Source organism: Lynx canadensis, chromosome D1, assembly GCF_007474595.2.
Source record: "Lynx canadensis isolate LIC74 chromosome D1, mLynCan4.pri.v2, whole genome shotgun sequence".
Classification (NCBI taxonomy): Eukaryota; Metazoa; Chordata; class Mammalia; order Carnivora; family Felidae; genus Lynx; species Lynx canadensis.
In genome coordinates this window covers 37,804,242-37,831,549 of record NC_044312.2, presented here as the reverse complement: position 1 = coordinate 37,831,549, position 27,308 = coordinate 37,804,242, and the positions used below count along the sequence as shown (strand labels likewise).

At 44.5% G+C, this 27,308-nt stretch overlaps 1 protein-coding gene across 2 annotated transcripts in view; it reads right to left on the bottom strand.

Annotated features, from left to right (window-relative positions):
* MAML2 (mastermind like transcriptional coactivator 2) overlaps positions 1-27,308 on the bottom strand; it is a 348,182-nt gene that overhangs the window by 113,623 nt on the left and 207,251 nt on the right. The window lies entirely within an intron of this gene.

Below are 27,308 nucleotides of genomic sequence, written 5' to 3'. Positions count from 1 at the left end.
AATACTCCACGCGCATGCACACACAACCCCACTCCGCTGCGGAGAACTGGGACGAGCACAATTTTGACCAAGATGGGAAACACCAAAGAGTCGAAAGCTAGGACACAGTTTCCAGGTTCTTCTTTTCACAGATTCACCGGTGAAACCCTTCATCACTATTATCCTCCAAGTACGTAATCAGCATAGTTGTTGTATTCAAGCAGGTAGCGTGCCTGCTGTTCTACTATTTTTCTTCCTATAATTCTGTGGCTTTGCATTTAAGCCCATGCAGCAACGCTGTGTGGGTGCAAGGAAGCCATGAGATTATCCTTTATCAAACGAGATGCTCCAAGCACAGATTTTCCTGGGGATTCACTTCTTGTGCTCCCCGTCTCGAAAACTTAAAGCCAAAACCAAGGTGCAGAGAACTGGTACTACCCACTGGTTCAGAGCTCAGGCCCTGGAGCTGGCTGAGTGGAGCTCAAATTCCTATTCTATCGCTGAGTACTAAGCGACCTTGCCACTTTACTTATCTGAGCCTCAATTTCTTTATCTGGAAAATGGGGACGATAGCCCTTAATTCATAGGAAGAAATGAGACGATGCATGTACAAGTTTGGCACAGTGTCGTTGTTGTAAGAACTCAATAAATTACAGTTTACAAAAAAATGACTTACTACGTTCTCAAAGAGGAGAGCCTCTCTAAACAGCAACATTAACAACAAAATGCTGAAGTACTTCGTGCACTGACTCAGTGATTAGATTGTATTACATGGACTTTAGATATCATAGGGAAAGGAATTAAGGACCATACGATCATACCAATAAATCAATAAGAAACGAAACATTCACCATGGATCTTGAGATCCTTGTTGGTTTGCCTCTAAAGTGTATCTATCCAAGTGCGGCTTTCCGAGTGCCATGGACCCACTTAAATTATTTAATGTTTGTTCAGAATAATTATAAAAAAACCTGAGGCAGGATACTTCCCGGATACAAAATTCTATCACTTTTCTTTCCCTTCCATCTCACTACCACTCCCTCACCCTCCTGAAGATTTCTAGGTAACCTAATTAGAGAACGAAATTAACCTGAGCATCTATTATATGCCAACTGCTTTAAATATGGTTATTTTTCTTAGTCTTTACAAAAAAACATTAGATCTGTATTAATTTATAGCTATTATTTTATAGATAAGAAAACCAAGGCTCAGAGAGGCTAAGTAACTTGCCCAGTGTCACACAGCTAGTAAGTGGTAGACTTTTAACTCAGAGTCTGTGTAATTCTAAAGCCTGTGGCATTTCTACATATTATGCTGCAATCAGCTTGTTTAGGGCTAGGGTCTGCCCAGCACGAAAAGGCCAAGAGCAGTGAACACAGAGATATCCTGTATCTCTGGTAAAATGATGAGGAATATGGGAATGGCCAGGATGCAGTTACAGGGCCAAATGTGAACAGTATGTTTCTTGTCATTTAGTTCATCAATTCCTATTTCAATAATCCCTTATCTGTGGTTTTGCTCACTCACAAGTGCTATATACTTAGCGTGGATGCTCCATGCTGCTATAGCCAGTTTTTACCTTTTCCTGTTGCTAATTGGTAATCAGAGAAAGGAACCTGGCCTAAACTGGGCCAATAAGTTCCTTCCATGGGAATACTGGAATTGGAGAAAGTGAGACCAGGCTTTCTTTGGATGGCTGCACGGTCATTATAAAACTTGTGAGTTGTTGCAACATGTCAACCAAAGCCACAGAGGAAGTGAGTCTGTAGAAAGAGAGAAGACTTAACACAGGGAGGGGAGACACAAGTTTTGGCAACATTTGAGGGCTGGATTTCAATCCCAGGTCTGTCTGTCTCTTGCCTTGTTTTCCTCGGTACACCGTGGAATCTTTAGAATAAATGCCCCTTTTTGCTCGAGCGAATACAAGTTGGGCTTCTGGTATCTTCAGCCAAGGGGCCTAACCAAGTCCCGTAACCAAGTCCCGCGAGATTTCACTTTGGGTGATGGGCAATTTGCAGCAAGACATAGGCGTACTTTGCACCTGGGTGTGAAGGTCCCCACTCCGCCACCTCTACTGTCTCCTGCATGTTTTGCTGACCGCTAAGCTCTCAACTCACTAACGTAGGCAACCTGGAAGGACACTGTCAGCCCTCACCACATTCAGCAGACACTCAAGAGGGGCCCCCATCAGTGCTTGTGGGGGGAGGGGGTGGTCAGGAAGAACACAGACCAGAGAGGCTCAGCCGTGTTACTTCAGGAGGGGCCACAATGTTTATTTCAGCCTAAGTTACATTTTGAAAGTTTTTTCATAACGAGGAAAGAACAAACAAAGGAGTACACTCTTTTTCCAGGTTTGGGTTATTGCCTTTGATCTATTTTCCACTGCTTTGAAAGAACCTGTTCTGCCAGATTCTCCCACTGCTCGGGCCCCTCCCTAAGAAGTGGGAAGCAGCAGGGCACTTTCTCTAAGCCATCCGGATTGGAGACGCAGTAACAGAATTAGCGCTGGCTGTGGTAGCGGTGGTGGCGGTAATAATAATAATAATAGTAATAATAATAATAATAGCATAGTCCTTTATTGAGGGCATGTGTGCTTGGCATGATGGGAAGTTCTTTGTATGGATAATCCTCACGACAACTAAGAATCGTCACCACACCTCCATGAAGTTGATATCTTTCCTACGCAGCGCCCTCCCCGTCCCCAGTTTTACAGATGAGAAAATAAAAGTGCGGAGACTGAGACTTCAAGGTTACGCAAATAACACACAGCAAAGCCGGGAATCAAACCAAGTGTCTCCATAGCAGAGCCTGTCCTGTGTAGTAAATGGCATCAGTGGTATCCTTTATAAACGGTGTTATCTCTTAGAACACTTTCCTGCCCAGACCTAGAAAATAACAGGCACTGAGGGAGTAAGAATGGTTTTTTTAGGCATATGTGTGGTGTCAGGACCAGCACAGCTGGATGGATGAGTTAAAATGGGGAACAGAAGTCCTCCTTAAGTGACTGCATTGTGCCAGTAGATCAAAGACATTCCTTCAGGACTCCATACTTTACCGAGAGACTTTGGGGGACAGTCTGTGTCCTGCTTCATAGAACTTTCTAATCAAATTATGTCACCAAGACCCACCAAATGCACAGCCCCAGTAGATACCAAACTACTGGCACAATACGGTCAATGATTCTCAAAGTTCAACCTTTACTTTGACGTATTTCCTTTGCTGCATTAAAATTTCTCCAACAGATATATGGCGTTGAATTACGGTATAGAGTCTCTAAAAGTTCTGTGACAAAACACAAATATTATAGAAGGAGTAGAGAAAGAACCCAGTTAGTCATTAATACCTCAGTGAGAAATAGTTCATCAGAAAAATCATTGCTGTTTTACCAGGCCAAGAATAGTCCCAAGAAGTGAGACTCAAACGGAGGAATGAAGAGCTGGGTTTAAACTGAGAAGGAGGGACAGGCCTAGGGGAGTTAGGAGCTCCACACTGGGAACTTTTGAGTGATTGGGCTAGCCGGGGTTGGGGAAAGGACCAGCAACTTCCAGAAAGCAGTTAATAACAGCGAAATGGTAGAGGGAAGAGTCTCCACAAATAGATCTCTTACTCGGGGCTGACTTACCCATTAGACACTGTCAGGACAGTGCCCAAGGCCCATGGTAGTCTTAGGGGCCCACAAAATTGCTTGTATTTCTTTTAAAAACAGAAGAAAAACTGAAATTTTAGGTTGAAGAAATGTTTTAACACATAGCAATAATATATTTATCTTTACGTCAACAGAGTCATAAAATACTATTTTTAAATTGTGCAAGGGAGGGTTTGCCTGGGTGGCTCAGTCAGTTGAGCATCTGACTCTTGATTTTGGCTCAGGTCATGATCTCACGGTTTGTGAGTTCGGGCCCCTCATCAGGCTCTGTGCTGGCAGCATGGAGCCTGCTTGGGATCCTCTGTTTCCTTTTTCTCTGCCCTCCCCTGCTTGTGCAAACTCTCTGTCTCTCTGTCTCTGTCTCTCTGTCTCTGTCCCTCAAAAATAAACAAATAAACTTAAAAAAAAATTTTTAATTGGGTGAGGGAGAAGAAGGGGCCCTCAATAACAAGAACACCTGAGACCCACCAGAGGCTCTTACCTAATACTCGCTGTGTATGGATGGGTATTTTTTTTTTTTTTTTTTTTTTTTTGGGACAGAGAGAGACAGAGCATGAACGGGGGAGGGGCAGAGAGAGAGGGAGACACAGAATCGGAAACAGGCTCCAGGCTCCGAGTCATCCGCCCAGAGCCCGACGCGGGGCTCGAACTCACGGACCGCGAGATCGTGACCTGGCTGAAGTCGGACGCTTAACCGACTGCGCCACCCAGGCGCCCCTGGATGGGTATTTTAAGATGGGTACTCTTAAAATACGAGTGGCATAGAGTCTAGTTTAATCTTCCCACAGCTCTCTGAACGTGTATCCTGATCCTCATTTTATAAGTGAAGAGACTGGGGCTCCTGACATTCAGATTACACAGTGAATGACACGGAGGCAGGGTGCCAAGCCAGGGATGTCTGCTTCCAAAGTCCTCGTTCTTCATCACTAACCACCCCCACTTGCTTTCCTCTCAGCCGTCCCCTTGCCACATGCTGACACCGTTGTGGACGCAGCGGGCACAGAGAACCAAGACCAAAGGGTAACAGAATGAAGATGTATTGCACACACAGGGCAAGGGTAAGGGCATTTGGGACTCGCGGGGACGGACAGCAGGGAAAAAGTGGTGACATCACTGGTTGGAGGTTGACAGTAAAAAGCTCAGGACATCACCCTCAAGGCTCCAGTAGAAGAAAGGGAGGAGACAAAGGGTCTCTTGGTCATTCTGAAAGATTTAGTAGGCATCCAGAGAGAATTCTGTACCATATCCTATCAAATAGCCCTTGGCCTGAAGGAAATACACAGATGATTAAGCTAGTGGCGGGATGGAAAGGCTTCAAATGAGCGCTACATGTTACTATGTACACTTTTTCCATCACCAAGACAGACTAAGGGGCAGTTTTCGTTTTGTACAATAAATCTGCACCCCAAACTTGTTACGTTGAGTTTGTGAGATTATAATATCACCCTTTCACTGGCCATTCAAGGAAAAGGGCTTCTTTGGGGAATGATTTCAACACAGCAAGTCTGGACTGGTTTGCATACTAAATCACTGCACTCTGCTGAGATCCAGCAGCCTGTTTCCTTTCACTCCTCCTTGTTCTGATTCTTCCCTGTGAACACCTCGATGCTATCTGAGGCCTGTGGTCTCTGCTGGGGGAAGGCTTAGGCCTGCTCAGGGCCAGGTCCTGACAGAGTGACCGGCCTACCCCAAGAGCTGGAGAAGGAGGTGCGGACATGGTGCCTGTGGCTGACGGAAATCCGGCACATGGCGGAGTTAGGGCCGGGGTCCCTCAGTATACTCTCCTTTTGAACAGCTGTACTCTGCTCTTCCTCAGGACTCAAAATGTAAACTTCCTGGAGGGATTTAAAAATACCATTATTGTGCAATCCCCTGGTTTCTGTTTCTTGCCCTGCTCCCTATCCTCTTCCACAAAATAAATGTGTTCTTTGTCTTCTGGGCTGCCCTAGAAACAGGGACTATGCCACACAAAGGTAACAATTCAGTCCATAGGTCACATTTTTTCCCCCAAGTAGATTTCTTTCTTTCTTAGCAGGGCATGAGCATAAGAACTGAATTTACCGCTTCTGAGATACTCAAGCGAATGAATATCTTGGTCCCATCTTCTGTAAACTTTCCTCAGGCCATTTTACTCACGGCTGATTAGTGATGGGGTGGGGATAGACCAATCCTTCAAATGCTTTATGACTCTTGAGTTGATTCCTAATGTAAGAAAGTTTGGGATCCTGGAACAGTAAATTCCAGCTCAACACAGTACGAGGAGGTGAGTCGATTCCTCCTTGACTCTCTTGCCGCAAACTAACTAGATGGGATTTTGAGGCTTTTGCAAAAGCTCCCACTTCTTATTTGGCCCTTGTAGATTTCTCAGCTACCTTGTATTGTGAGGTATTGTCTTCTGTCTGCATAGTACTTAGGTTTGCCCGACTAGATTTTAAGCTCTTCGAGGGTGGGCATTGTACCTTATGCTCGACTGGGTTCCTCTCAGTACCTACCACAATCACAGGTGTTCACACAGTAGTTGGTGGGTTGATCTCAGAACTTGGAAAACTGGATCCTTCTAACTATTGAGCAGTAAAACAGTGGTAAGAAGAAGGCTGTGGCTGTGGGAACATTTTTATTTCCAATTCCCAAGCAATTTAATGGTTCCGCTGGAGTTTTGCTTGAGTGATCATGTTCTTCTGAACCCTGAAGTCAGAAGAATGTGAAGCCCCAAGAACTGTAACCACATTGTCACCCATGTATAAACAAAAAGGGCAGAGGCGCATGAGGCTTTGTGACAGACTCTTGCTCTTGTGGGGCCTGTTGAAGGGACTCCAAAGCTGGGGAGTAATTCTTAGCCCCAGCTCTACTCCACGCCCTATATGAGTGAAAGCACTAGGTCTGGAAGAAAGTGACGGCACATATCTTGTATGTTTTTCAGTAACTTATGCTTCTACTCTTTCAAGAAAAAGTAGGAACGTCTTTTTTTTTTTTTTTTGTAAAAGGTGTCAGGAAGGCCTGTGAGATCTGTTTGGGAAATTTGTTCCAGAACTTTGTTCCATAATGCTTGAACTCTGAGAAATGAGACAATCCGAGTGAAGAAAAGACCTACCCTTCATGAAATCCAAGACAAAATGTTATATGGAAGCAAGAACACTGCCAATTTAGGATCTTCCAGAGAAAATAAGTGAACACTGTCCTTCTAAAGATACTAAACACCAAATGTCCCATATTCAAAATTTCTTCAATGCCTCCCTGCCCCCTCCTATGCTTCATGGCTGGCTGTGGAAGACTCAGTAGAAGAGCTGGAATTGGCTATAGAAACACTCCTCGTTACAGTGCGGAGGAAGTGTATTTCATCACAGCGTTTTCTCAGTTTGGCCAATTCCACCAATTCCACTTGGAGAATGTTGCCAGTTTATCGTTAACCTACAAAGTATTCACTGAGAAAAAAGGAAAGACAGGAAGACATACTATTTTCTGGAGGCCAATGGGAGGACGTGGGATTTCGAAAGAGCATGGAATTCAACCTGGGATGTACGCACTGCTCTCCTGCAATTTATCGTAGAAGCTTAGACCAGTCACTTACCTACCTGCATGATGGGACGCAACCATATATGTAGAGCACCTTCTATGCTCCCAGCTCAGAGCAGTGCTCTGTTACTGGGAGGCAAGGTGGAACATGAACCCAAGCCTGGGTGATGTTTCCTGTTGTTATCCTGACTGTTATGTGCCAGGCATGTGCCAGACAAAGGCAAACTGAAGCCAACAACAGGGGCTTTTCCTCATCTGTAAAGGGAATTTGTCTACTCATTCATTCAAAGGTATTTATTTGGCACCAAGTATATAATTCTGTGAGACTGTCCATGTCATAGGGCTGCCGTGAGGACCAAGTGGTTAAAGCACATAAACAGCCTGGAAAATTGGTCTTAGAACATAATGCTCAATAAATGTTAGGACAAAAAAAGAAAAAAAAAACAAAAACACCAAAAAACCGAAAAAAAAAAAAAAAAACCCAAGAAACAAAAAGAGATTGACCAGTCTGTCTGGAAACAAAGCAAAAAGTAACAATGCAATGCGATGGTTTTTCTGCGGTTGTGCATGGGATGACGGTCGCAGAGGGAAGGAGACTTTGCTTGGACAAGATAGGAAAGGAATCACTCTCCTTTCCCTTCCAATGAAGTGCCCCCTGATATGTGAATAAATATGATGCTTTGTGATATTCTGATATTTTGCTAGTGACAGTGTCAACAAAAGCTGTTGTTTAACAACAGGGGGACGTTTAAATCAAAAAGTTCAAAGTAGAATTATTTTCCCACATTGGCTACTATTTTAATGTCATTCCAGATCTACTCAGTGATAACCAGCGTGATTATCCTGCTGACTACATCCTTAGTCATCCTGACGAGTTGCTGCAATTGTTGTAAGGCGGGGACCTGCAGGGGCCATCTTTCAGAGATTGACTCTCCGTGTTTAGCAGAAAAATGAACAGAATATTCTACCAAAGCTTGAAAAACCCAACTGCTTTGTGCATGAAGTACTTTACTCATGACTCATTTTTTGCCCAAAACATATCGAAGTGACTCCAAAGTAAATGCTATGTATAAAATGTTGGCAATTCTCGTGAAATCTCTAAATGTCTTCCTCAGCAGAATGTACAATGAATTGAGCATCATTAATCAAGTGGCTTCTCTCTCTCTCTCCTTTAGCCGGAGGGCCCTGTCTGGAAGCTTTCGTTCTAAGGGGCTTAGCTCAAGGTCCACCTCCTTGGCGAGGCTTTACCCTTCTACCTTACGTTCTTTCTTCCCGCTTTAATGATTTTAGCACTCTCTGATTTGTTTTTGGTAATTGATTCGGGTCGGTGAGTTTTTTTCATTTCAATATCACGCCAAATCAGTGGAAGACAGAATACTTCTACATCTCATCTCCTCCCACTAGCCCCATCCAGCACTAGCCTAGGGGAGCCCCCCTGAACTAGCTGGTGATCTGACTTCCGGGGCACTCAGTGGTCTGGGAACATCAGATGAGTCAGTTTATGGGACATCTAAGATCCTCTGCCATTGCTGTGAACCACACCCCCTTTATAAACCCTAGGGCTGATTCTTAGCTACTCTTTGTCCAACTGTAGAGCTGACAGCTCCTAGAGAGGTAGGGACAGCCTGAGTGTTTTAAGAGGCTGCTATTCTTTTCTTATGCTGGCAGGAATTGGACGCATTCCAAAACCTTGGTCCATTTGAATATCAGGAAAACCCAGACGGCAGAGAGAGTGCCCTAATACCATTCCAGGGTTGTCTACTAATTATCTGGGGGCTTGAACATGACTACTAGAGAGCTCTCACCTTTTTGTAAAATAACACAAAACACAGCCACCCCTAATTCCCTGGAGGCATGTCTCCTTCATCTTCAGTGGCTTCTCTGACTCGAACAGGTATTAAAGGTCCCTGTCCTTCCAGCTTCTTTCTCTCAGATCACAGTCTTCATTCTTCCAGCCCCCACTGCTTCGAACACAGCAGGCTACCAAGTATCCTTTGACCACATTCTGAGAATTTGACCCTGCGTGTTGCCTCTCCCCACCCCAATCTGTTGTCCTTGTAGCAACAAAACCGCCCAAGCTTCAGCTACTATATCACTTATTTTTTAATTATTTTTTTACATTTCTAAAACAGGAAAGGTGACTTCAGCTTCAAGCCTTTGCATACACTGTTCCCTTTCACTGGAATACTCTGCCTCCTCTGACCCATTCCCCTCTTATCAGAGCTGGCTCCTCCTTTTCCTTTACTTCTTACTTGAATGTGACCCTGGCTGCCATTTTCCCTGGACACCTGGCTAAACTACGTTCTCACTGTTGTTTCCCATGTCAACCTTTTGATTGTTTCTTTATGGTCCTTATAACTTCTAAATATTTTCATTAATTTGCTTCCAATTTTTTTTTTAATTTTTTTTCAACGTTTATTTATTTTTGGGACAGAGAGAGACAGAGCATGAACGGGGGAGGGGCAGAGAGAGAGGCAGACACAGAATCAGAAACAGGCTCCAGGCTCTGAGCCATCAGCCCAGAGCCTGACGCGGGGCTCGAACTCACGGACCGCGAGATCGTGACCTGGCTGAAGTCAGACGCTTAACCGACTGCGTCACCCAGGCGCCCCTGCTTCCAATTTTTAAGTCCGTCTCCCATGTTATAAAATAAGCCCTAGAGAGGGAGGCTGGAGCCCTGTCTTGACCACTATAACTCACCTTAGTGTAGCCCAAACAAATAGGAGATCAACAATATTGTTTAAACAATAACAAAAAACATCTAGAAGGAAACACTTCAAGATGTTCTGATGGTGCAGTGATGGTTTTTCCCCCCATTTTATTCATATGTCTGTTTTCTCTTTTTTTTTTTTTTTTTTTTTTGACACAGAACATAGACGATCTATGTAGTTAAGACTAAAGTGAATGTGTGATCCAGCATGTCTGTCCTTGGTCACAACTCTCCTCTGAGAATCTGACCCCACATCTCCGGGTTGAGGGCTTCTGATCATGGGACATCCCGTTTCCCCCAGCCTCAGCAGACTGCATCAAAGTGGACATTTGACTCAAGCTGAACAAATTAAATGCTTTTCTCGTAATTGGGAAAGAAGACCTTCTCAGCAGTCTCTGTGCCCTTGCAATGAAAGGTATGCAGGGCTGCCCCTACTGGAGTCATTCTCAGTTGTGGACAGTGAGAGACACGGAGAGCAAGCCCAACAGGAGAAAGTGCATTGCTAGACAGAAAGCAGGAGGGAGGGAGACAGAGACAGAGACAGAAGGGAGATTCCTGAAGGTTTCCAATTCCTGGTTCTAGGACTCTGGGACACTCACTTATATTTCTTGTGATTGAGACACCTGTACCTTCCAATAAATCTCCCAGTTTTTCTTTTCTTTTCTTTTCTTTTCTTTTCTTTTCTTTTCTTTTCTTTTCTTTTTTCTTTTCTTTTCTTCTTTTTTCCTTTTCTTTTCTTCCTTTTCCTTTTCTTTTTTCTTTCTTCTTTCTTTTCTTTCTTTCCTTCTTTCTTTTTCTTTCTTTCCTCCGTGTACTTTACAACCACGTCTGTTACTTGCAACAAACAATTCTCAACTGCAACAAAGATGTACGGAAGCCAGTAATTACATTCACCCTAAAGTTTTCACAAGGTGAATGCGTACTTTTCTTGACTGATTAAAATTGAAAAGCTGAGGAGAGGTGAAAGGCACACATTTCTTTTGGTTTCTCTTTCCACTTTCCACGTGTGGTCATTCACCCGGCTCTTCCATGACCCTTTGTGAAAGCAGAGCATTATATGAGTTACGAGTGAGGCCGCAGTTCCGTGACAGCAGTGTGCTAACAGGGTTCCATTGTCTCCACATACCTCTACACCGCATACCGGGGGGGGGGGGGGTGGTCCAGAGATGACATCACCACCAATTCTCCCCTTAGTGCATGAAAACATTCCGAAAGGAAGACTTCCATCCGAGTCATGTTCGGACAACCCGGGGCCACAACGTGCTAACCGGCTGGGGTGCAATCACCTGGAGACAGAGCCAGGATGAGCAGACCTTTTAAGAGGTCCCCGCAATTTCAGGCCCATTTTTAACTCCATTACAAAGGAATGTTAAGCAGCATTTAGAGGGAGTTTGGCAAAGTACCTGAAAGCACCAAACAGCTCCTTTGATGTTCTTGGCATTGATGCCATCATTCTCTTGAAACTTCTGAAGAAGTATTTTTCTTATAGCAACTGTGTCTAGGTTCAATTTAGAGTGTTGACGTGTGTCTTCTCTGGTCTAATGTCAGCCTGAGCAACCATGAACCACATAGACAGATGCTCTTTTAGAGAGGACCTCAGCTTTCACTTCAGCCTGTGTTTATTTTCACATCAAAGACACATCTAAGGGGAAATTGCTTAACTAGCTCTATGAAACATGAAGAGGTTTACAGAGATATTTGGTTATAATTGAAAAAACCCAAACCCAAACCTACACTCCCGGCAATTTAAGGCTTTCATGCCCGGAAATGAGAATTTATAATGGCAGATAGAAAAACGTTCCTTTGCTTTCCATGAATGTCTGAATGCAGACTTTTTCAAGCGGGAACTCAAATCCCACTATTTGCCATACATTTATGGGAAATGATTCTTGATGATTTAAATGGCATTCACTGGGGGACAATAAAGCCTTTATATTGTTTGCAGTTTAACTACCCTTTGAAGCAATGTCCTATAGCTATCCAATGCCCTCACTTTGATCTAACTTGCTCAGCCCAGTAATTATATGACTGAGATGAATTCTCCACCTGACAGGTTCCAATGCTTCATGTGTGGCCATATTCTTTGAAGAGGGGGAAGGAAACCTACCTAGACTGGAAAATAAAACTTGAAGCTAGTCAAAATTGTGAATCAAGGGTAATTCTCTGTGTCAAAGCAGTGGGCTGGAGGAAAGGCCTTCTTCCATATGATGAGAACCACTGTTTCCCAGTCCATGCTTACGTTCTTCTTGCAATCTTTAACTGAGAACACGCTACAGCTCCTTTCTGTGAATTTTTTTCATGATAAATCAACGTTCCTCATTGTAAAAAAAAAAAAAAAAATACGAGCAGAATTACTAACCTGGGCCTTGGGTATCTGCTGACTGACTGCTACCTGATGAGAAAGGACCGCCCACGCCATTATGAATGGCCACGGGATAATCAGACAAGTAAAAGAGTTCATTTTGCACCATTCCGCAAAGAAGACTGTTTACTGAGTTAAGTGTGCTGAAAATGTAAAAAGCGCAACCCTAACTCAGGCAGCTCATAATCCTCAAAAATATTACTGCTCTTTATTCCATTTGCCTTTTCGACACAATATAGGACAGATTCCAACCAAGCAAGCTCACCAACTGCAACTGTGGAAATTGCTTTTAATCTGGGGCGCCATCGAGAGTGACACCACTGGGACTTTCGCCCTCACCCCAAACATCCATTTCTTCCCTGTACCTGGCTCACAATATCTTGTATTCACTCGTTAGATTTCTAGACGATAAAATACTTCCTTATCCATGACCAGATCTCTGCATTTGTCATGTCTTCATGCATGCCATTCCAATCTCAAAATGGGTTTTTCTCTTCGACTGGTGGATTTTCTTCACTATTCTCAAATCCCAACTCAAAACCCACTCCTTCTCAGAGCCTCACTGTGATCGCCGCTCTATTGTTTTGTGCTCCTCCATGGTTTACTTTCTTTGTGTATTTAATGCTTCTGGCTTGTAACTGTTATGGTACGTTTTCAGTCCCCCCAGGCAAGATTGTGAACAATGTTACATGTCTTCTAACGCTATTTGAGGCAATATATTATTGTGAGTGTGAGCTCTGGCATCAGATGTAAGTCCTGGTTCGGTCCTCCACGAGACAGGAGGCTCTGGATGATTTACCTAATCCTACCAGCCTCAGTTTTCCTTCTCTGTATAATGGAGGTGATAGTTCCAATTCCTTAGTTGTAGTGAGTCTCAAATAAGACAATGTCTATAAAGTAGGTACTCAAAATGCAGCAAATAATGGATTAATAAATACTAGGTATTTTTATTTAGTTTTCAGGGTCCCCTCACAAGCCCCAGATGAGAGTTGAGCATATAGCAGGAAAGAAAAGGTTCAAACAGCCTTCATTGAGTGCTCAATAGAAGGCATCTTACATACATTATCCCATTGAATCCCGGCTTCCCTACTTATTAGTAGTGTAACCATGGGCAAGCTACCTAACTTCTGTGCTTTGACTTTCTCTTCTGTGAAATTGATATTACAACTGCACTTACATCATAAGCTGTGCCGATTACATGAATACATGTAGAATGCTTAAAATAGTCCCAACACATAGAAAATGCCCGTAACACCAGCTTTTATTATTATTTTCAATATTAAATTCTTACAACAAACTTGAGAGTAGATACAAACAGCCTCGCTTATAGGTGAGAGAAATGAGGCCACAAAAGGTTGTCCAGCTACTCATTGAACCAGATTTGCCTGACTGTGAAAATCCATGCCCTTTATGCAATGTATTTGCTGGAGGAAACTTCCATTTCATGCTAGGGAATTATTCCGGGGAAGCTCTATAGTGACAACTAGGTCCTCAGGGAACTGTCCATCATGGGCAAGGCTGACAGTGAAGCAGTCCTGGCAGGAGCGGGTAAGAGGTGGGGCTCAGTAAGATGTGGGACAGGGCTTCTCTGGCTCAGTCACCATGCAGAGGAATGTGGTCCTAATTTTGAAGACCATGGGTAGACATCAAAGCATTTTAAGCAAGGAAGTGACATGATCTGTAATGTATTCTAGGATTTTTTTTCTTCTATTTTTACTCTAACAATCGAATAGCTGTGGGTGGATTGGAGATAGGACAGCATAAGCCAGAAGGCCAGTGAGGATGTCTCAGCCTCAGTAAGAGACAGTGCGAACTGGGTGTGAGCGAAGGTGGTGGCAATAGAAAAGGAGATCATGGGAAAGAACTTAGGAACCAGAAACCAAATGAACTTTGTGATTAATTCCATGTGAGAAAGGAGTGAGGGCCAAACACAGACTTCTAGATTCATGACTGAGTGGGTGATGGAATCATTTGCTGAGAAAAAAGAATGTAGGGGGAGGAGCATGGTTCCTGACAGGATGGTGGGGAAGCAAATGATGGGTCTGAATTTGAATATGTTGAATTTGAGATGTCGTGGTGCACATAGTGGAGATGTCTCATTGCCAGCCAGAGAGTCAGAGCTGCAGACCAGGAAGGAGCGCTGACCGTCTATACGGGGCGGGGAGAAAGGCACATAAGCGTTGGTGAAATGAATGTGGTTGCGAGTGTCCGGTGAGGAGTGAGAAGGGAAGGGATGGGAATGGAATCCTGGGGATATCAAAATTCAAGGGGAGAGGAATAAAAGTCAGGAGATGAGCAGCTGAAAGAGCTGAAGGAGAAAACTTCGGCGGGGGACGGGGGGTGTGGGGGCAACCCCATCAAATGAGCAAATGCTACCTGGCACAAAGGCAGTGATCTCTCACATCTGGCATTTGATGGTGGTTGGGGGAAGACACCAAATTATAGCGTGTGCTGAGGATGGAGTGGGGAAGTGGCGAAAGGGAAATTAGGTGGGTAGATTATTTTTCCTGAATGCCAAGGTGAGAGGGAGGATAGCAGCCATAGGGAGTCTTAGGGTAGAAGGTTGTCTTATCACTTTTTGTATCCTTTACAGCAGCAAGTAAAATACTTTGTATTATGTAGGTACCCGGTTAAACAATATTTGAGTGGGCGGTTCTGCCTTATTCTTTGATTTTATCTCACTCATTTCTTCCATGTTTTCTTCTCTTCTCTATCCCGGTAAGGATGCAGCGAGGCTGCCGTTCCTTATTCAAATATTACTAACTAGATGGGAGGCACGGAGTTTGCCTGCTTCTTCTGAAGTGGTTGAATCAATAATGTGTGATAGGAACTTCGGTACACGCGAAGCCAGCCGAGACCCAGGGGGAGGAAGGCCACGAGAAGCACAGGTGACGTTGAGAAAGCAGCAGTGTTGCATGGGTTTCACGTCCAAATGCATACAGGTAAATGGGAAAATCCTGTTTGGGGAACGGAAAAGCCACCCCAAGAAAGACATAAAAAAGAGATGGATGGCTTTGGGCGGCTTCAAGGAGAATCCCAGTAGTGCAGATTTTCAGGAAATCTACGGACAGCAAAAGCCTATTTAAAATGTTATCCTGCTTGATCTTGATAGCCAAAGATACTTCAAAGCACTAGGATTGGGTCTAATCACTTGTTAAATTAAGGTCACATATGGGACTGCTTTTGACCAGACAGTTTCATGCTACTGAATAAGAAGGATCTAATGAAGTTTGATCTTGGGACGTCTATCATTATGTATTATCAAGCCTATCATTTTCTCCATCAAAGAAAATACAGTCAGAAAATAGGAAGAGGAGCAGGGAGAGAACAATCCAACAACCTTCGATCCATCTACGCATCATCAATCGAGGCCATTCTCCATTCTCTGTGTTCACCTCACAAGCACACACCATTTAATTTTTGCTTTTGCTTCTCATCATATTTTTAAACGTTCAATATCATTTAGTACCACTCTTTCTTCCTCCAGGAAACGTTGTGTCACAGGTGCCTTTTCCTTTCTCTATTACTTTTGGCAGTAGAAAGAGAATTTTTTTCCTCCCTCCCATTGACCTTTACCTATCCCTAGCAAATTCATTGCTTTATGACAAGAGGTAACACGGTCATACGCAGATGCAATTTATCTTTGCGCACAGTTGGTCTGTGTGCATGTGTCTGTGCGGGCGTGCTTCTCTTCTATTGTTTGACTCCTTTTAACTCCACTCAGATCTCTCTAATCACAGTTTGGAATTCACCTGAATTTCCCTGCTGCGAGAGCTGAAAAAGCTGACATCAAGTTGCAAAGACCGCAGCTCTGAAAAGGAAATAGCACATCTTTATTGGTGGGATACATTAAAAGATACGAATGTGAGGTTTTTAAGTAAGATGCTGCATACATATAACCTCTACGTGCTTGACAGTGACATTGTCCCACATGTTGGCCATCTCCTCCATAATTAAAGAAATGCTTTGGAAGAGAATAGAACTGTTTGATTTTCACACTGAAACATTATTCTGGGAATTCAGAGCCCACAGCTTGCTAAGCCCAATCCAAAGCATGGAAATCGTTCATACAAATCTTTTCATGAGGCTGCGAGAGGGCTTGGCAATTCTAGTTTCATTCTTCTCTGAGGGAGAAAATTTAATTTCTTGTAATTTCTTATATATCCATTCGCAAGGTTAGTTTTTTTTTTCCTTAAAAAAGTTGCTATGGCAACAACCACCTATCACGGTGTTCCTCCTTGAGTACTTACAAATGCTGCTTGTTAACAAGTAGATCCCTAAGCCACATGAAGTCCAGGGAGAAACATCAGCTTATCAGTTGGAAAAGATTAACTAAATGGTTTAAGAGACAATTGTTTGAAATGGAAACAAAAGCTTGGATGCTTCCATCAGATGGGGCACTGCAGACACATCATGGCCGTCTCTCTACGAAAACACCAAGCAGACAATTCTACAGTGACCAGGTTTGGTGGGGCCTTGAGGAAGGTGGGAGGAAGAAATGGGACTCAGGACATTCCCCAAAGAGAGCGTGAAGCTCTGGTTTCTGATTGGAGCTCAGTGGCCATGTGGTGTGGTACCCAGCATGACCCGGGGCAATGTCCATCTGAGGAGGGTGGTCTTGGGCCCGCCGCACTGTGCTCCTGGAGTCACAGTGGGTTCTGCCCAAGCACCTGGGAGTGTCTCCTCCCTTTTCCTGAGGGCACTTGGACCACAAAGCTGAGCCACTGGGTATGCAATCCGACCTACCTCAAAGGTCACCAGTAGCGTTTGTGCTGACATTATTACTGTCTATGAAGTGTTCCTGGGGCATAGAAGCCATTTGCAGAACCAAAAGAAGACTGTTCTTACACACTTCTCTCCCCTCTGTGATTCTCCTTCCCAGGCAGGAGGGGAGGCGTCTGGTCTTCCTCTCCTGCCCAATCTCCACTCTCCACAATCAAGTGTTTGATACCTACGCATTGGCCAACCCTTCCTTCCATAATTGTATTGGCTTCAAGGAAGAACTGGCAATACATTCCCAAGGCTTGATTTGCTCATTGCCTTCCGTGGGATAAGGCATGTATCTGGCCTAATGGAAAGTGTCCTCTGAAAAAGCCAGAAAAGGGGAAGCCAAGAGCGAAAGCGTAAAAGCCACTGGGTCAATTGCTGAGAAGAAATGCTCAGCATTTCCCTCTGATTTCCCTCTGTGGGTCTGTCAGCAAAGGATCTGCCCTCTGCACTGGGGGCCCACTCTACGTTTGAGTCATGGAAAATCATAGAGCAATAGGCAGGAATGCAGAAATATGTTTGGCTTCATCTTTTATGAACAGTCTGAATTCAGTTTGCATTTTGCAGTGCAAAAACAAGCATAGTTTTTCTGGAAGATAAATGAGAGGGAGGAAGAAGAAGAGGAAAACTGAACACAATAGAAAAGTCTTTAAAAGAGAAAAAAATAAAATAAAACCTTGTAGTTGTTTTCCTATTCAGGGACAAGCAAGGGATACTTACATTTAATCATGCTGTCCCAAGGAAAACATATTGTGCCAAAATTTACATGAGGAGAATTTCACTGTTCTGCATTGTTTTATTTCGGACCACCGGTTCCTTGGAGTTTGCATTTTCAATTTTTTTCTTCAAGTATCTATGCCCCTAGGCGGACAAATTAACTCATTTTATATTGAGACTCTCATTACATCAAGTAAAAATCCTAAGCCTGATAAAATGATTTACCCTCTCAATTTAACTTTTATTTTAGTCTCCCACCAGCTTCCCTGACGTGGGTTTGTTGCCAAGCTATAATACTATTTTAGACTGAGTCATCCAGGCACACTGAACAGCTTTTACTCTGCCTCTAATGTTTCCCCAGCCCCATTGTTGGAATAAAGAGAATGTGTTCGATGGCTTTGCACTTGAAACGGTTACAAATGGCAGAAAAAAGAAAAAGTGGAGGCTTAAATCCAGGTGTTTGGCCCTGAGGGAACACAGATTCCCCTTTCTCCAGTCTCTTTGGGCCCCTAAAGGGGGACGGAGTACCATTCTATTGAGCCTTGAAATCACTGAAAATACAGGCACGCAGTTGTATACCTAAGTATACATTGTTTCCTTTCGTCCTGGGGAGAAAATATTTGGAGTCACACAAGGAGGGTGTAGTTAGAGATACCCCCTGGAAAAATTAAAAATAAAAGATCAGGTGAAGTCTTGCTCTAAAGTTGACATACCATCACCACAGTCACAGGATTTTGAAAAATAATAAAAAAAACCCAACATATCTTCTGCAGGAAATGCAGCCCATTTCTTGATTACACATACTTTGCAACAGGGCAAAAGATACTCCAGATTGAGACAAATACCATAATTCTTGGTGAGGAATCAGTGTAGACATACCAGATTTTAACTTCTGTCAGATAGAGTCACCATTTTATCCTAACCTGTTCAACTCCTGTTCCTTCTTACACCTTCCTCCTTCCCCACTCAGAACCCTCAGTATCAAATGAATTTGTGCAAACCGAGGCCAAGTATCTCTGGTTTTGCAAGTCCCTTCACAGTGTTGGGTTTCTGTAGCTTGTGATCTCATATACTCACACCCTCCCTAGACTCCTACTGATCTCTATTGTCGGCTGTGTGGATGGGAAAACCCAAAATGTTTTTTTGGAAATAAAGCAGTAGCATCTAAAGTTCACCAAACGGAGAGGCCCCCACCATGGAAGGGAAACGTGAATACTGAAAAGTTTGACTGTCTCTCTACTTACTGGACTCCCCTGAGAGCTAGTTAAATGGCAGATTGGAGGTCCCTACCTAGGTGTCCTTGTCAGCAGAGCGATTCAGACCCCATCTGCTGAGCTACCGTGGCTAGGATTAAGTATACCTGGAATGTGGAATGAGCCAACAAACTCCAATCTCAACAGGGAGAGAAGTAAACAGGCATGGGGAGGGTAGAGACAGGAAGAGGTAAGCGCCTGGGATTAACAAGACAGTGACCAGGATCTTCAGCAAAGCAGAGACAGAGAATGCGGAACATCATCGAAAACCCACAAGTTGTCAGAGTTATGTTTCTGCTGAGGTTCTGAATCAAGAAATCCAGGGGCAGGAGAGGACATTCATACTCACATGTTGGCCTAAGCCACAACTGGGAGTTTCATACAAAGAGGGTGGGAGGCAGAGAGGGGCATAGTAAATGTTTCATAGTGTGAGGTAATTTTTTTTTTTTTACTTCACCCAGTCTCCAAGTAATCTTGGCTTAGAAGTTAAATTAATTAAGTCAATTACATTGGCCAATATATGCCTCATTGGTTACCTCCTTTAGGGTCTGGTCGGTACAATCATTCAACAAACATTGAGTACTTATGTATCAGGCTCTGTCCCACACGTGTGAGATTTGGCTGTGAACAAATAGACAACATAGTCTCTTCCTTCACTGGAGTCTAGCGGGAGAGACTAACAATGGGTGAGTAAATAAAAAAGGTCAGGAAGTAATAAATGCTCTGAAGAAATGCAAAGCAAAGCAAGAGGAGAGAGTGCCTTGTGTTAAATAGGATGGTCAGGAAAGATTGTTCTGAGACCCTGATATGGGAGCAGATGCCTAAGTAAGAGAAGGAGTCAGAGGAGGGCACCTCCAACCATGCCAATTCCCAGGGTCGCAAGTTGGGCCACTGAGAGGTAGGATGGACCCGACATTCAGACCCTGGGTCTTGGCATCTATCTGAGCAGCACTTTTAGAAGGTCTTCTAGAATCTGGCTTCGATGAACCCACAGAGCTATCTCAGAAAATCATGCAAGTCAGACCCTGGGGTTGAGGATTCTCCTGAAGGCTGATACATTTCCTTCCCACCCTGACAAGTTTGAGGCCAGGAAGCCAGGTACCCACTGGGATTCTGATACAGCAACACAGGCAGCAAAGAAGCACCAGGCTCCTATAAATAACAGACACTTTCTCAGCTGGAGACAGGGCAGTGCTTTTTTGTCTCCCTTTACACTGCTGCATGAAGACTGAATAGTGCACTTCGGCCTGAAATTCTACCAGCTTTCTCTTCCAAGTCAGACTCTCAGTGAGTTATATGGCCCGCTGGATGGGTTCATGAAGGGAACTCAAGGAACTCTATGTTCACCTTCTGGGATGACCAGCCAGGGATGACAAAAACACTGTGGAAGGACCGTACGGTGGCACTGGGGATTCTGATTCAGTTGGCCTCCCTGTATGGCAGTGTGACTCAAACAGTCAGCCTGTGGCACAATGTACCTTTTCTGTGTTCATATTCTACCCTGGTCTGACATCATGGCAAGTGGGAGGTCCTGGATTGTGTATGTACTTTAGAGACAGGTTTTGTGCTCAACTGCTAAGCTTTTTGGTATTCAGCCACTGGGACATATGGAACCGAGCTCTTGGAATCTTTGCAGGATTGGGAGGAGGAAGGTGGGAAAATAAAACAGGTTTCCAAAGTGCTTTTACCAAACAAGTGATTCTTCTAGCTTGGATGTGCACTCCTAAGTGGAAATCAGTGCTGATTCATATATGTGGCAAGGAGAATGAAGGTTTCCATTTCCAGCGTATCAAGGGATCACTAAATAAAGGACATATTGAGTACGTATGAAATGCAAGGTAGCCATAAGAAAGATACAGGGAAATTAAATACAGAGCCCATTAAAATAATAGTAACAAAACAAGGGCTAAGTTGCATTTTCTTTTTCTTTTTTTAAAAGTTTTATTTATTTATTTTTGAGAGAGAGAGAGAGAGTGAGCAAGCAGGGGAGGGACAGACAGAGAGGGAGAGAGAGAATCCCAAGCAAGCTCCACACCATCGGTGCAGAGTCCAATGTGGGGCTCGATCTCTCGAGCCGTGAGATTATGACCTGAGTGGAAATCAAGAGTTGACTACCTAACCGGCTAAGCCACCCAGGCGCCCCTGCATTTTGTTTTCATTTATTTACTTTTTAAAGTTTATTGATTTATTTTTGAGAGAGAGAGAGAGAAAGAGTCAGAGAGAGAGAGCAAGCGGGGCGGGGGCAGAGAGATAGGGAGATGCAGAGAATTCCAAGCAGGCCCTGCACTGCCAGCACAGAGCCCGACGCGGGGACTAAACCCACGAACCATGACCTGAGCTGAGACCAAGAATCGGTCCCTTAACCGACTGAGCCACCCAGGCGCCCTTGCATGTTCCTTTTAAAGAACAAAGGCAGTTAACCAGTAGTAATAACACATGGTGAATTGAATTGATGGTCATCACTTTAGGTATCTGAATGAATTGGACTGGCCCAGTAGGTTAAGGCCCAACGTCTTTTCATAAGACTAAACAGAGACAATTCAAGATGCATGGAATTTTGACAAGTGGAAATGTGAGAGGACGGCATTCCAAGGGAAGAGAATCAGATGAGCAAATGTGGGAAGGTCAGGAAAATATATGGAAGCTGATAAGGCATGGGCACAGGACTAGCCTTGCCCTTCCATAATTGGTTTTGCCTTCAGAAAGTGACATGGCTTTGGACTCGTTGATGTTCTCAGCCCTGTCATGCAGCAGAAGTGTTGTCAGCAGGCTCTCATGCAGAAGAGAGGGCTTCTGGAGTACTGCCCTGAGAATGAAACGGGCAAGTAAGCAATCCCAAACATCTACCCCATCACTGCCTTGACAATACATCATCTTCCACTTAGATGGGACTAGGACAGTCTCCGAACAAAGACGTTCTGTAATCTGCTGAAAGCCTACCATAACCCAAGGAGGAAATACTTAAAAATCATATTTAAAGTTCTATCTATTTATTTTTGAGAGAAAGAGAGTGCGTGCATGAGCGCACACACAAGGGGAAGCAGCGAGAGAGGGAGAGAGAGAGAATCCCAAGCAGGCTCTGCAGTGTGAGTGCAGAGCCCAATGTGCGGCTCCAAGAGGGGCTCGAACCCACAAACCGTGAGACCGTGACCTGAGCCGAAGTTGGATGCTTACCTGACTGAGCCACCCGGGCGTCCCTTAAAGATCATATTTAACGGACAATGAGCAAACTTGTGGCATCAAGGAACAATAGGAGGTATAATAACAAGCGTGGAAAGGATCTAAGGAATATTTTGGTCCAAGGCTCTGCCTTTGAACAGGGAACTCCAAACCATCCAGAGAGACTTCTCTTCTTAAATACATACAGATCAAAGACTTCCACAATCTCCCTCGTTCTGGTAAGAAATAAACGCGATGGCTAAGAAAACGTCCTCTATCTAATTCAACCAACATCTGTTAAAGCCACAGTGACAAGTCACTGGGCTGGGCCACAGGGGACAGAAAATCGAGTTTTGTATGATGCCTGTGTTCGGGAGTTCGTGTTCCAGCAGAGGAGGTAAGCATGTGCACAAGCAACTGTAACTGAAGCCCGTGAGTGAGAAGGGCTTCACGAGAACGTGCCACACTAGCAGCTCCGGGAGCAACAGGTCTTCTTCATCTCTAAGTCCCTAGAGCTCAGGACAGTGCTCGGCATGTAGTAAATCCTCAACAAATGTTTGTGAAACGGAGGATGGACAGAAGGATGAAGGAAGGCAACACAAGAAGACGGGTTTACAATAATGGTGCTGGAGCCACTTGGAGGTCTAATTCTAATTTAAATTTTTTTTCCAACGTTTTTTATTTATTTTTGGGACAGAGAGAGACAGAGCATGAACGGGGGAGGGGCAGAGAGAGAGGGAGACACAGAATTGGAAACAGGCTCCAGGCTCTGAGCCATCAGCCCAGAGCCCGACGCGGGGCTCGAACTCACGGACCGCGAGATCGTGACCTGGCTGAAGTCGGACGCTTAACCGACTGCGCCACCCAGGCGCCCCTCTAATTCTAATTTAAATCTTGAAGGGTGGGGAGGAACAAAATGTGTCAAGAAGTGAGCAGGCAAAGCTGTCTCTTGCTTGCTCTTTGGTGGAATGAGTACTTCTGAGGTGTATCGTCAACGTAGTATTTCTACATGATCAAAAGGAACAAAAAAGGGCCTTTCAGGATTTGTTTCCTGAAAGGTAAACACACCCTCCTCAACTGTGTCCTTTCTCATCATTTCATTCCGCGTGTCTGCCTTTACTCTGAACCCTCCCATAGTTGCTCCACATTAAAATAATCATAAAACTCCTTATAACTCTGTTGACTCTTAAAGCTTGCAGAAATACTTCCTGTGGCCATTACAATATTCGATTTTTACAATAAACCTAGGAGGTGGGTCAAGAAAGTAATCGTATTCTGTCATAAAGAGGAAGGAAGGTATGGCATTGTGGCAGACGGAACAGGGGAACCCCAAAGATGCCCTAATGATAAGGACCTTGAATATGTTACCTTACGTGGTGAAAGGGACTTTGCAGGCGTGATCCACTAAGGATCTTGAGATGGGGAGATCATCCTAGATTATCCAGGTGGACTTGGTATAATCTCGGTGGTCCATGTCAGTGAATATGGGAGAATCAGATGCTACACCTGCTGGCTTTGAAGATGGACGGGAGCCATGAGCCGAGAGGCACGGGTAGCCTGTAGAAGCCTGGAGGACCAGGGAACGGATGCTACACTAGGACCTCCAGGAAGAACGCAGCCCTGCCGACACATTGATTTCAGTCCAGTGAGGCCCATTTTGGGCTTCCGGCCTCCAGAATTGCCGTGTGATAAATCTGTGTTTTAAATTTGAAGCCAGCAGCTTGGCGGCAATTTGTCCAGGCAGTCACCAGAAATAATGCAGACATTGTCTGATACCTTGCTGGAGCGCTCACAGAGCCCATGGCTGTGAGAGCTGCATCTAGAACCCAGGCTGTACCTACACCTGGCCCTGTCTTTTTTGGAGCTACCATATTTCCGCTGATCACTCTTCTTCCCCCCAACTCTCCCTTCTCCATCCCAGCACCTTGCTTCCTTTAAACTACTTATTAGAATTTGTGATGATCTTATTTACTTGAGTAGTAGTTTTTGTATCTCTCCTTCCACCAGGATGCAAGCTTCACGAGAGGACAGAGGCCCGAAATTTGTTCATCACTGAGTCCCTCAGTGATGGAAAATAGTAGGTGCTCAAGAAACGTCTGCTGGCAACAGGCATACTGGAAAAGGCTGAGAGCGTATGCCAACTGAATAGAACCACAGACGCTGAGGTGGTGGCCCAGTGTCCACCACAGACCTGAAGGGCCAGGAGTGGCCTGTACGTGCTTGGTTCCTTGCGAGTTGACATGAAAACCGTGGCATGGGTTGCGGTCCCTGAAGGCCCAAGCGGATCCCCTCACCCCCACCCCCTACCCTGAACTCTGGACGGATGCCAAAGCCCTAGTTCAGGTTGATCACGCACTGGCCATACTCTACCCCTTCATGCTCCACTTCAATAAGCCTGTCTCTCAGTCCCTTACGCACTTTGTTTCCACCCTGCATCTAATTGCTTTTGGATAATTATATCATTAACTCTTTGAAATGAATAATAAAAAATAAATCACATTCATGTAGGACTGCAGCGCAAGATGCCCAAGTGAGCAATTTTCAACTACGTATGTCTCCTCCTGACTCCTCTGGTCTTTGTCCTCATTCCTTTCCTCTCTCTGACCTTCTGCATTAGAATCTCAGCCATGTGTGGCCCAAGAATCTGTATTTTTAAAAGGGTCCCTGGGTAATTCTGATGATCAGTGAGGTTTGGAAACCACTGACCTAGAGGCTCAGGATCCTCAGAGACTAAGGAAGAAGCTGAAGAACGAAGTCAAACAAATTACAAAGATCCCTGTGTTTACTTAGTTCTTTCTTGCAAATTGCTCAAGGGATAGTGTCTTGCTTTCCTCAGTAATTCTAGGGCAAGTGCTGTGATTTTGAATCTGCAAAATGGGAAAAATGGCACAAACAGAAGTCCCCCAGGCAGGTAGCCAGATTACCACTAATGAATAAGTATTCCTCTAAAGAAGGCCAGAGTTAGAAGGGAGTGAAGGACAATTTGGATGCTAATCTCAGTCCCAAGCCCATTTCTGGGAGGATAGTAGAGCAAGAATGTTCCTGAAGCTGTTTCACTCTGGACCCTACAGACCCCTTACACCAGCCTGCAGAGAATGCAAATCCTCTCCTTCGCCCCAGGATAGCCCGACTTCCTCGGAGGCTCCCAGATCATGAGAAAATTACCTCCACTTAAAATGGAAGCTAGTGTTCTCAGATCTTAGAAATAAGCAGACTTCCAGGGATGTCAGGAATATTCATTATGGTTGTGTTTCCATTGATATGTAGAAGATGGTCAATCCTTGTTCAGTTATAAATTGAACTGCCCGCTCTGGGGGAGGCCTTTAACACAAGTGGGCATGATACCCTATTGGCAAGAAGGAAAAGGCTTGCCTTCGTAGAGTGTGTGTTATTAGCCGATGGCAAAAAGCATTTAGCAGACATGTCCTTTGGTGCAGTGCGCATAAACCCTCAATAAACATGTTCCAAAGAAGCATCATATTATTTTTCACTTTATTTCAAATCTAAATTTCAGCTTCCCAAACTGTTTCTTGTTAATCATAACGAACTCATCCAACAAGAACATACAATTGTTGTGACTAATGGGTTAGCGTCCTGGCGGCCTTCACATTACCACACGAGCCATTCTTTCCGGCAGCATTAAGAACGGAGAAGAGAAGACTACAAAGGAAGAGTTGGAGAACCAAGCCACTTGTAATTCTGTGCCCATTCCCTATTCCTGTCTGCAACGATTTTAATTGCTTTGATAACTGACCTGGTATTAGAGCCCTGGAATGGCAGCACAGACATTTCTCTAGACGTGCAGATCCAGCCATGCCTGGCCTCCCAATTTGCAGATGATCTCTCTAACGTAAGATCCTTTACTGAAGGGGAGAAAAACCTGTAGGTCTTTCTCAAGGTTTGGCTACGCAAAACTCTTCTGCCTTCTCCCCAAGTTGCAGAAAGTCAAGTCTACTTAAGAGCCCCACCTGGGTGGCTCAGTCGGTTTGGCGTCTGACTTCAGCTCAGGTTATGATTTCGTGGTTTGCAAGTTTGGGCCCTGCAACGGTCGCTCTGCTGTCACAGCAGAGCCCACTTCAGATCCTCTGTCCCCCTCTTTCCCTGTCCCTCCCCTGCTTGCTCTCTCTCTCTCTCTCTCTGTCTCAAAAAGAAATAAACATAAAAATTTGTTTTAAATAAAAAAAAATGTTTCATTTTGAGAGAGAGAGAGAGACAGAGCATGAGTGGGGAAGGAGCAGAGAGAGAGGGAGACACAGAATCCGAAGCAGGCTCCAGGCTCTGAGCTGTCAGCACAGAGCCCCGTGTGGGGCTCGAACCCACGAACCGTGAGATCATGACCTGAGCTGAAGTCGGACGGCTTAAGCCACCCAGGCACCCCAAACATTAAAAATTTTTTTAAAAAGAGCCGAACTGTGGATGGGTCTCTAGGAACAGCCATGAAGGGAGGGAAAGAAAATCAGGCATCAGACAAAGGAGGGTATTACATAAGTAACAAAGGTAGGATGGAAGCAAATCTTTCAGGCAGGTGTGTGTGTGTGTGTGTGTGTGTGTGTGTGCGCGTGTGTGTGAATACATGATGTGGTTTTTTGTTTGTTTTTTGTTTTTCCAGAGAAAGTTTAAGTCATTCAATCATAAGAAATTCTGTCTCCACTGCAGTAAACCATCACACCTGTAGGCTTTTATTTCTCACAGAGGACCCTGTAAAACCCAAGGCAGCAAATTGGAATTCTGTGTGGTTTAGAGGGAATGCAACCACAGATTCCAGCCAGGAGGGAAAAGATCAATTATCCCATTCTTTACATGCCCAGTCTCGTACTCAGAAAGCCCCGTGTAAGTGAAACGTGAGCCACAATCATGGCCAGGGCAGAGGAAACCTAAGCGCAAACCTGCATTATGCATAGCGAATGCCCTTTATGGTGTCGGTGCTGGAACAGCAGGTCTAATATCCACTTGCCTGATGGGCACGATGAGCAAGAATTTCTGACTCATGCCATTCCATCTGAGGGACCTGAGCTGACCCACGGGCGGGCTGAACCCATCTATTCAGACCCATTCGGTGCTGGGGGGAGCTAGGCTTCTACTCTTGGATATATTTGTGCACAGGACAATCAAGGAGGCGTTGGGTTCCAAGATGGTGAAACGCCCATCCCTGTCTCTCACATAATCGATTACTGCCTTCACTGTTCTAAATATTTCCTTGCT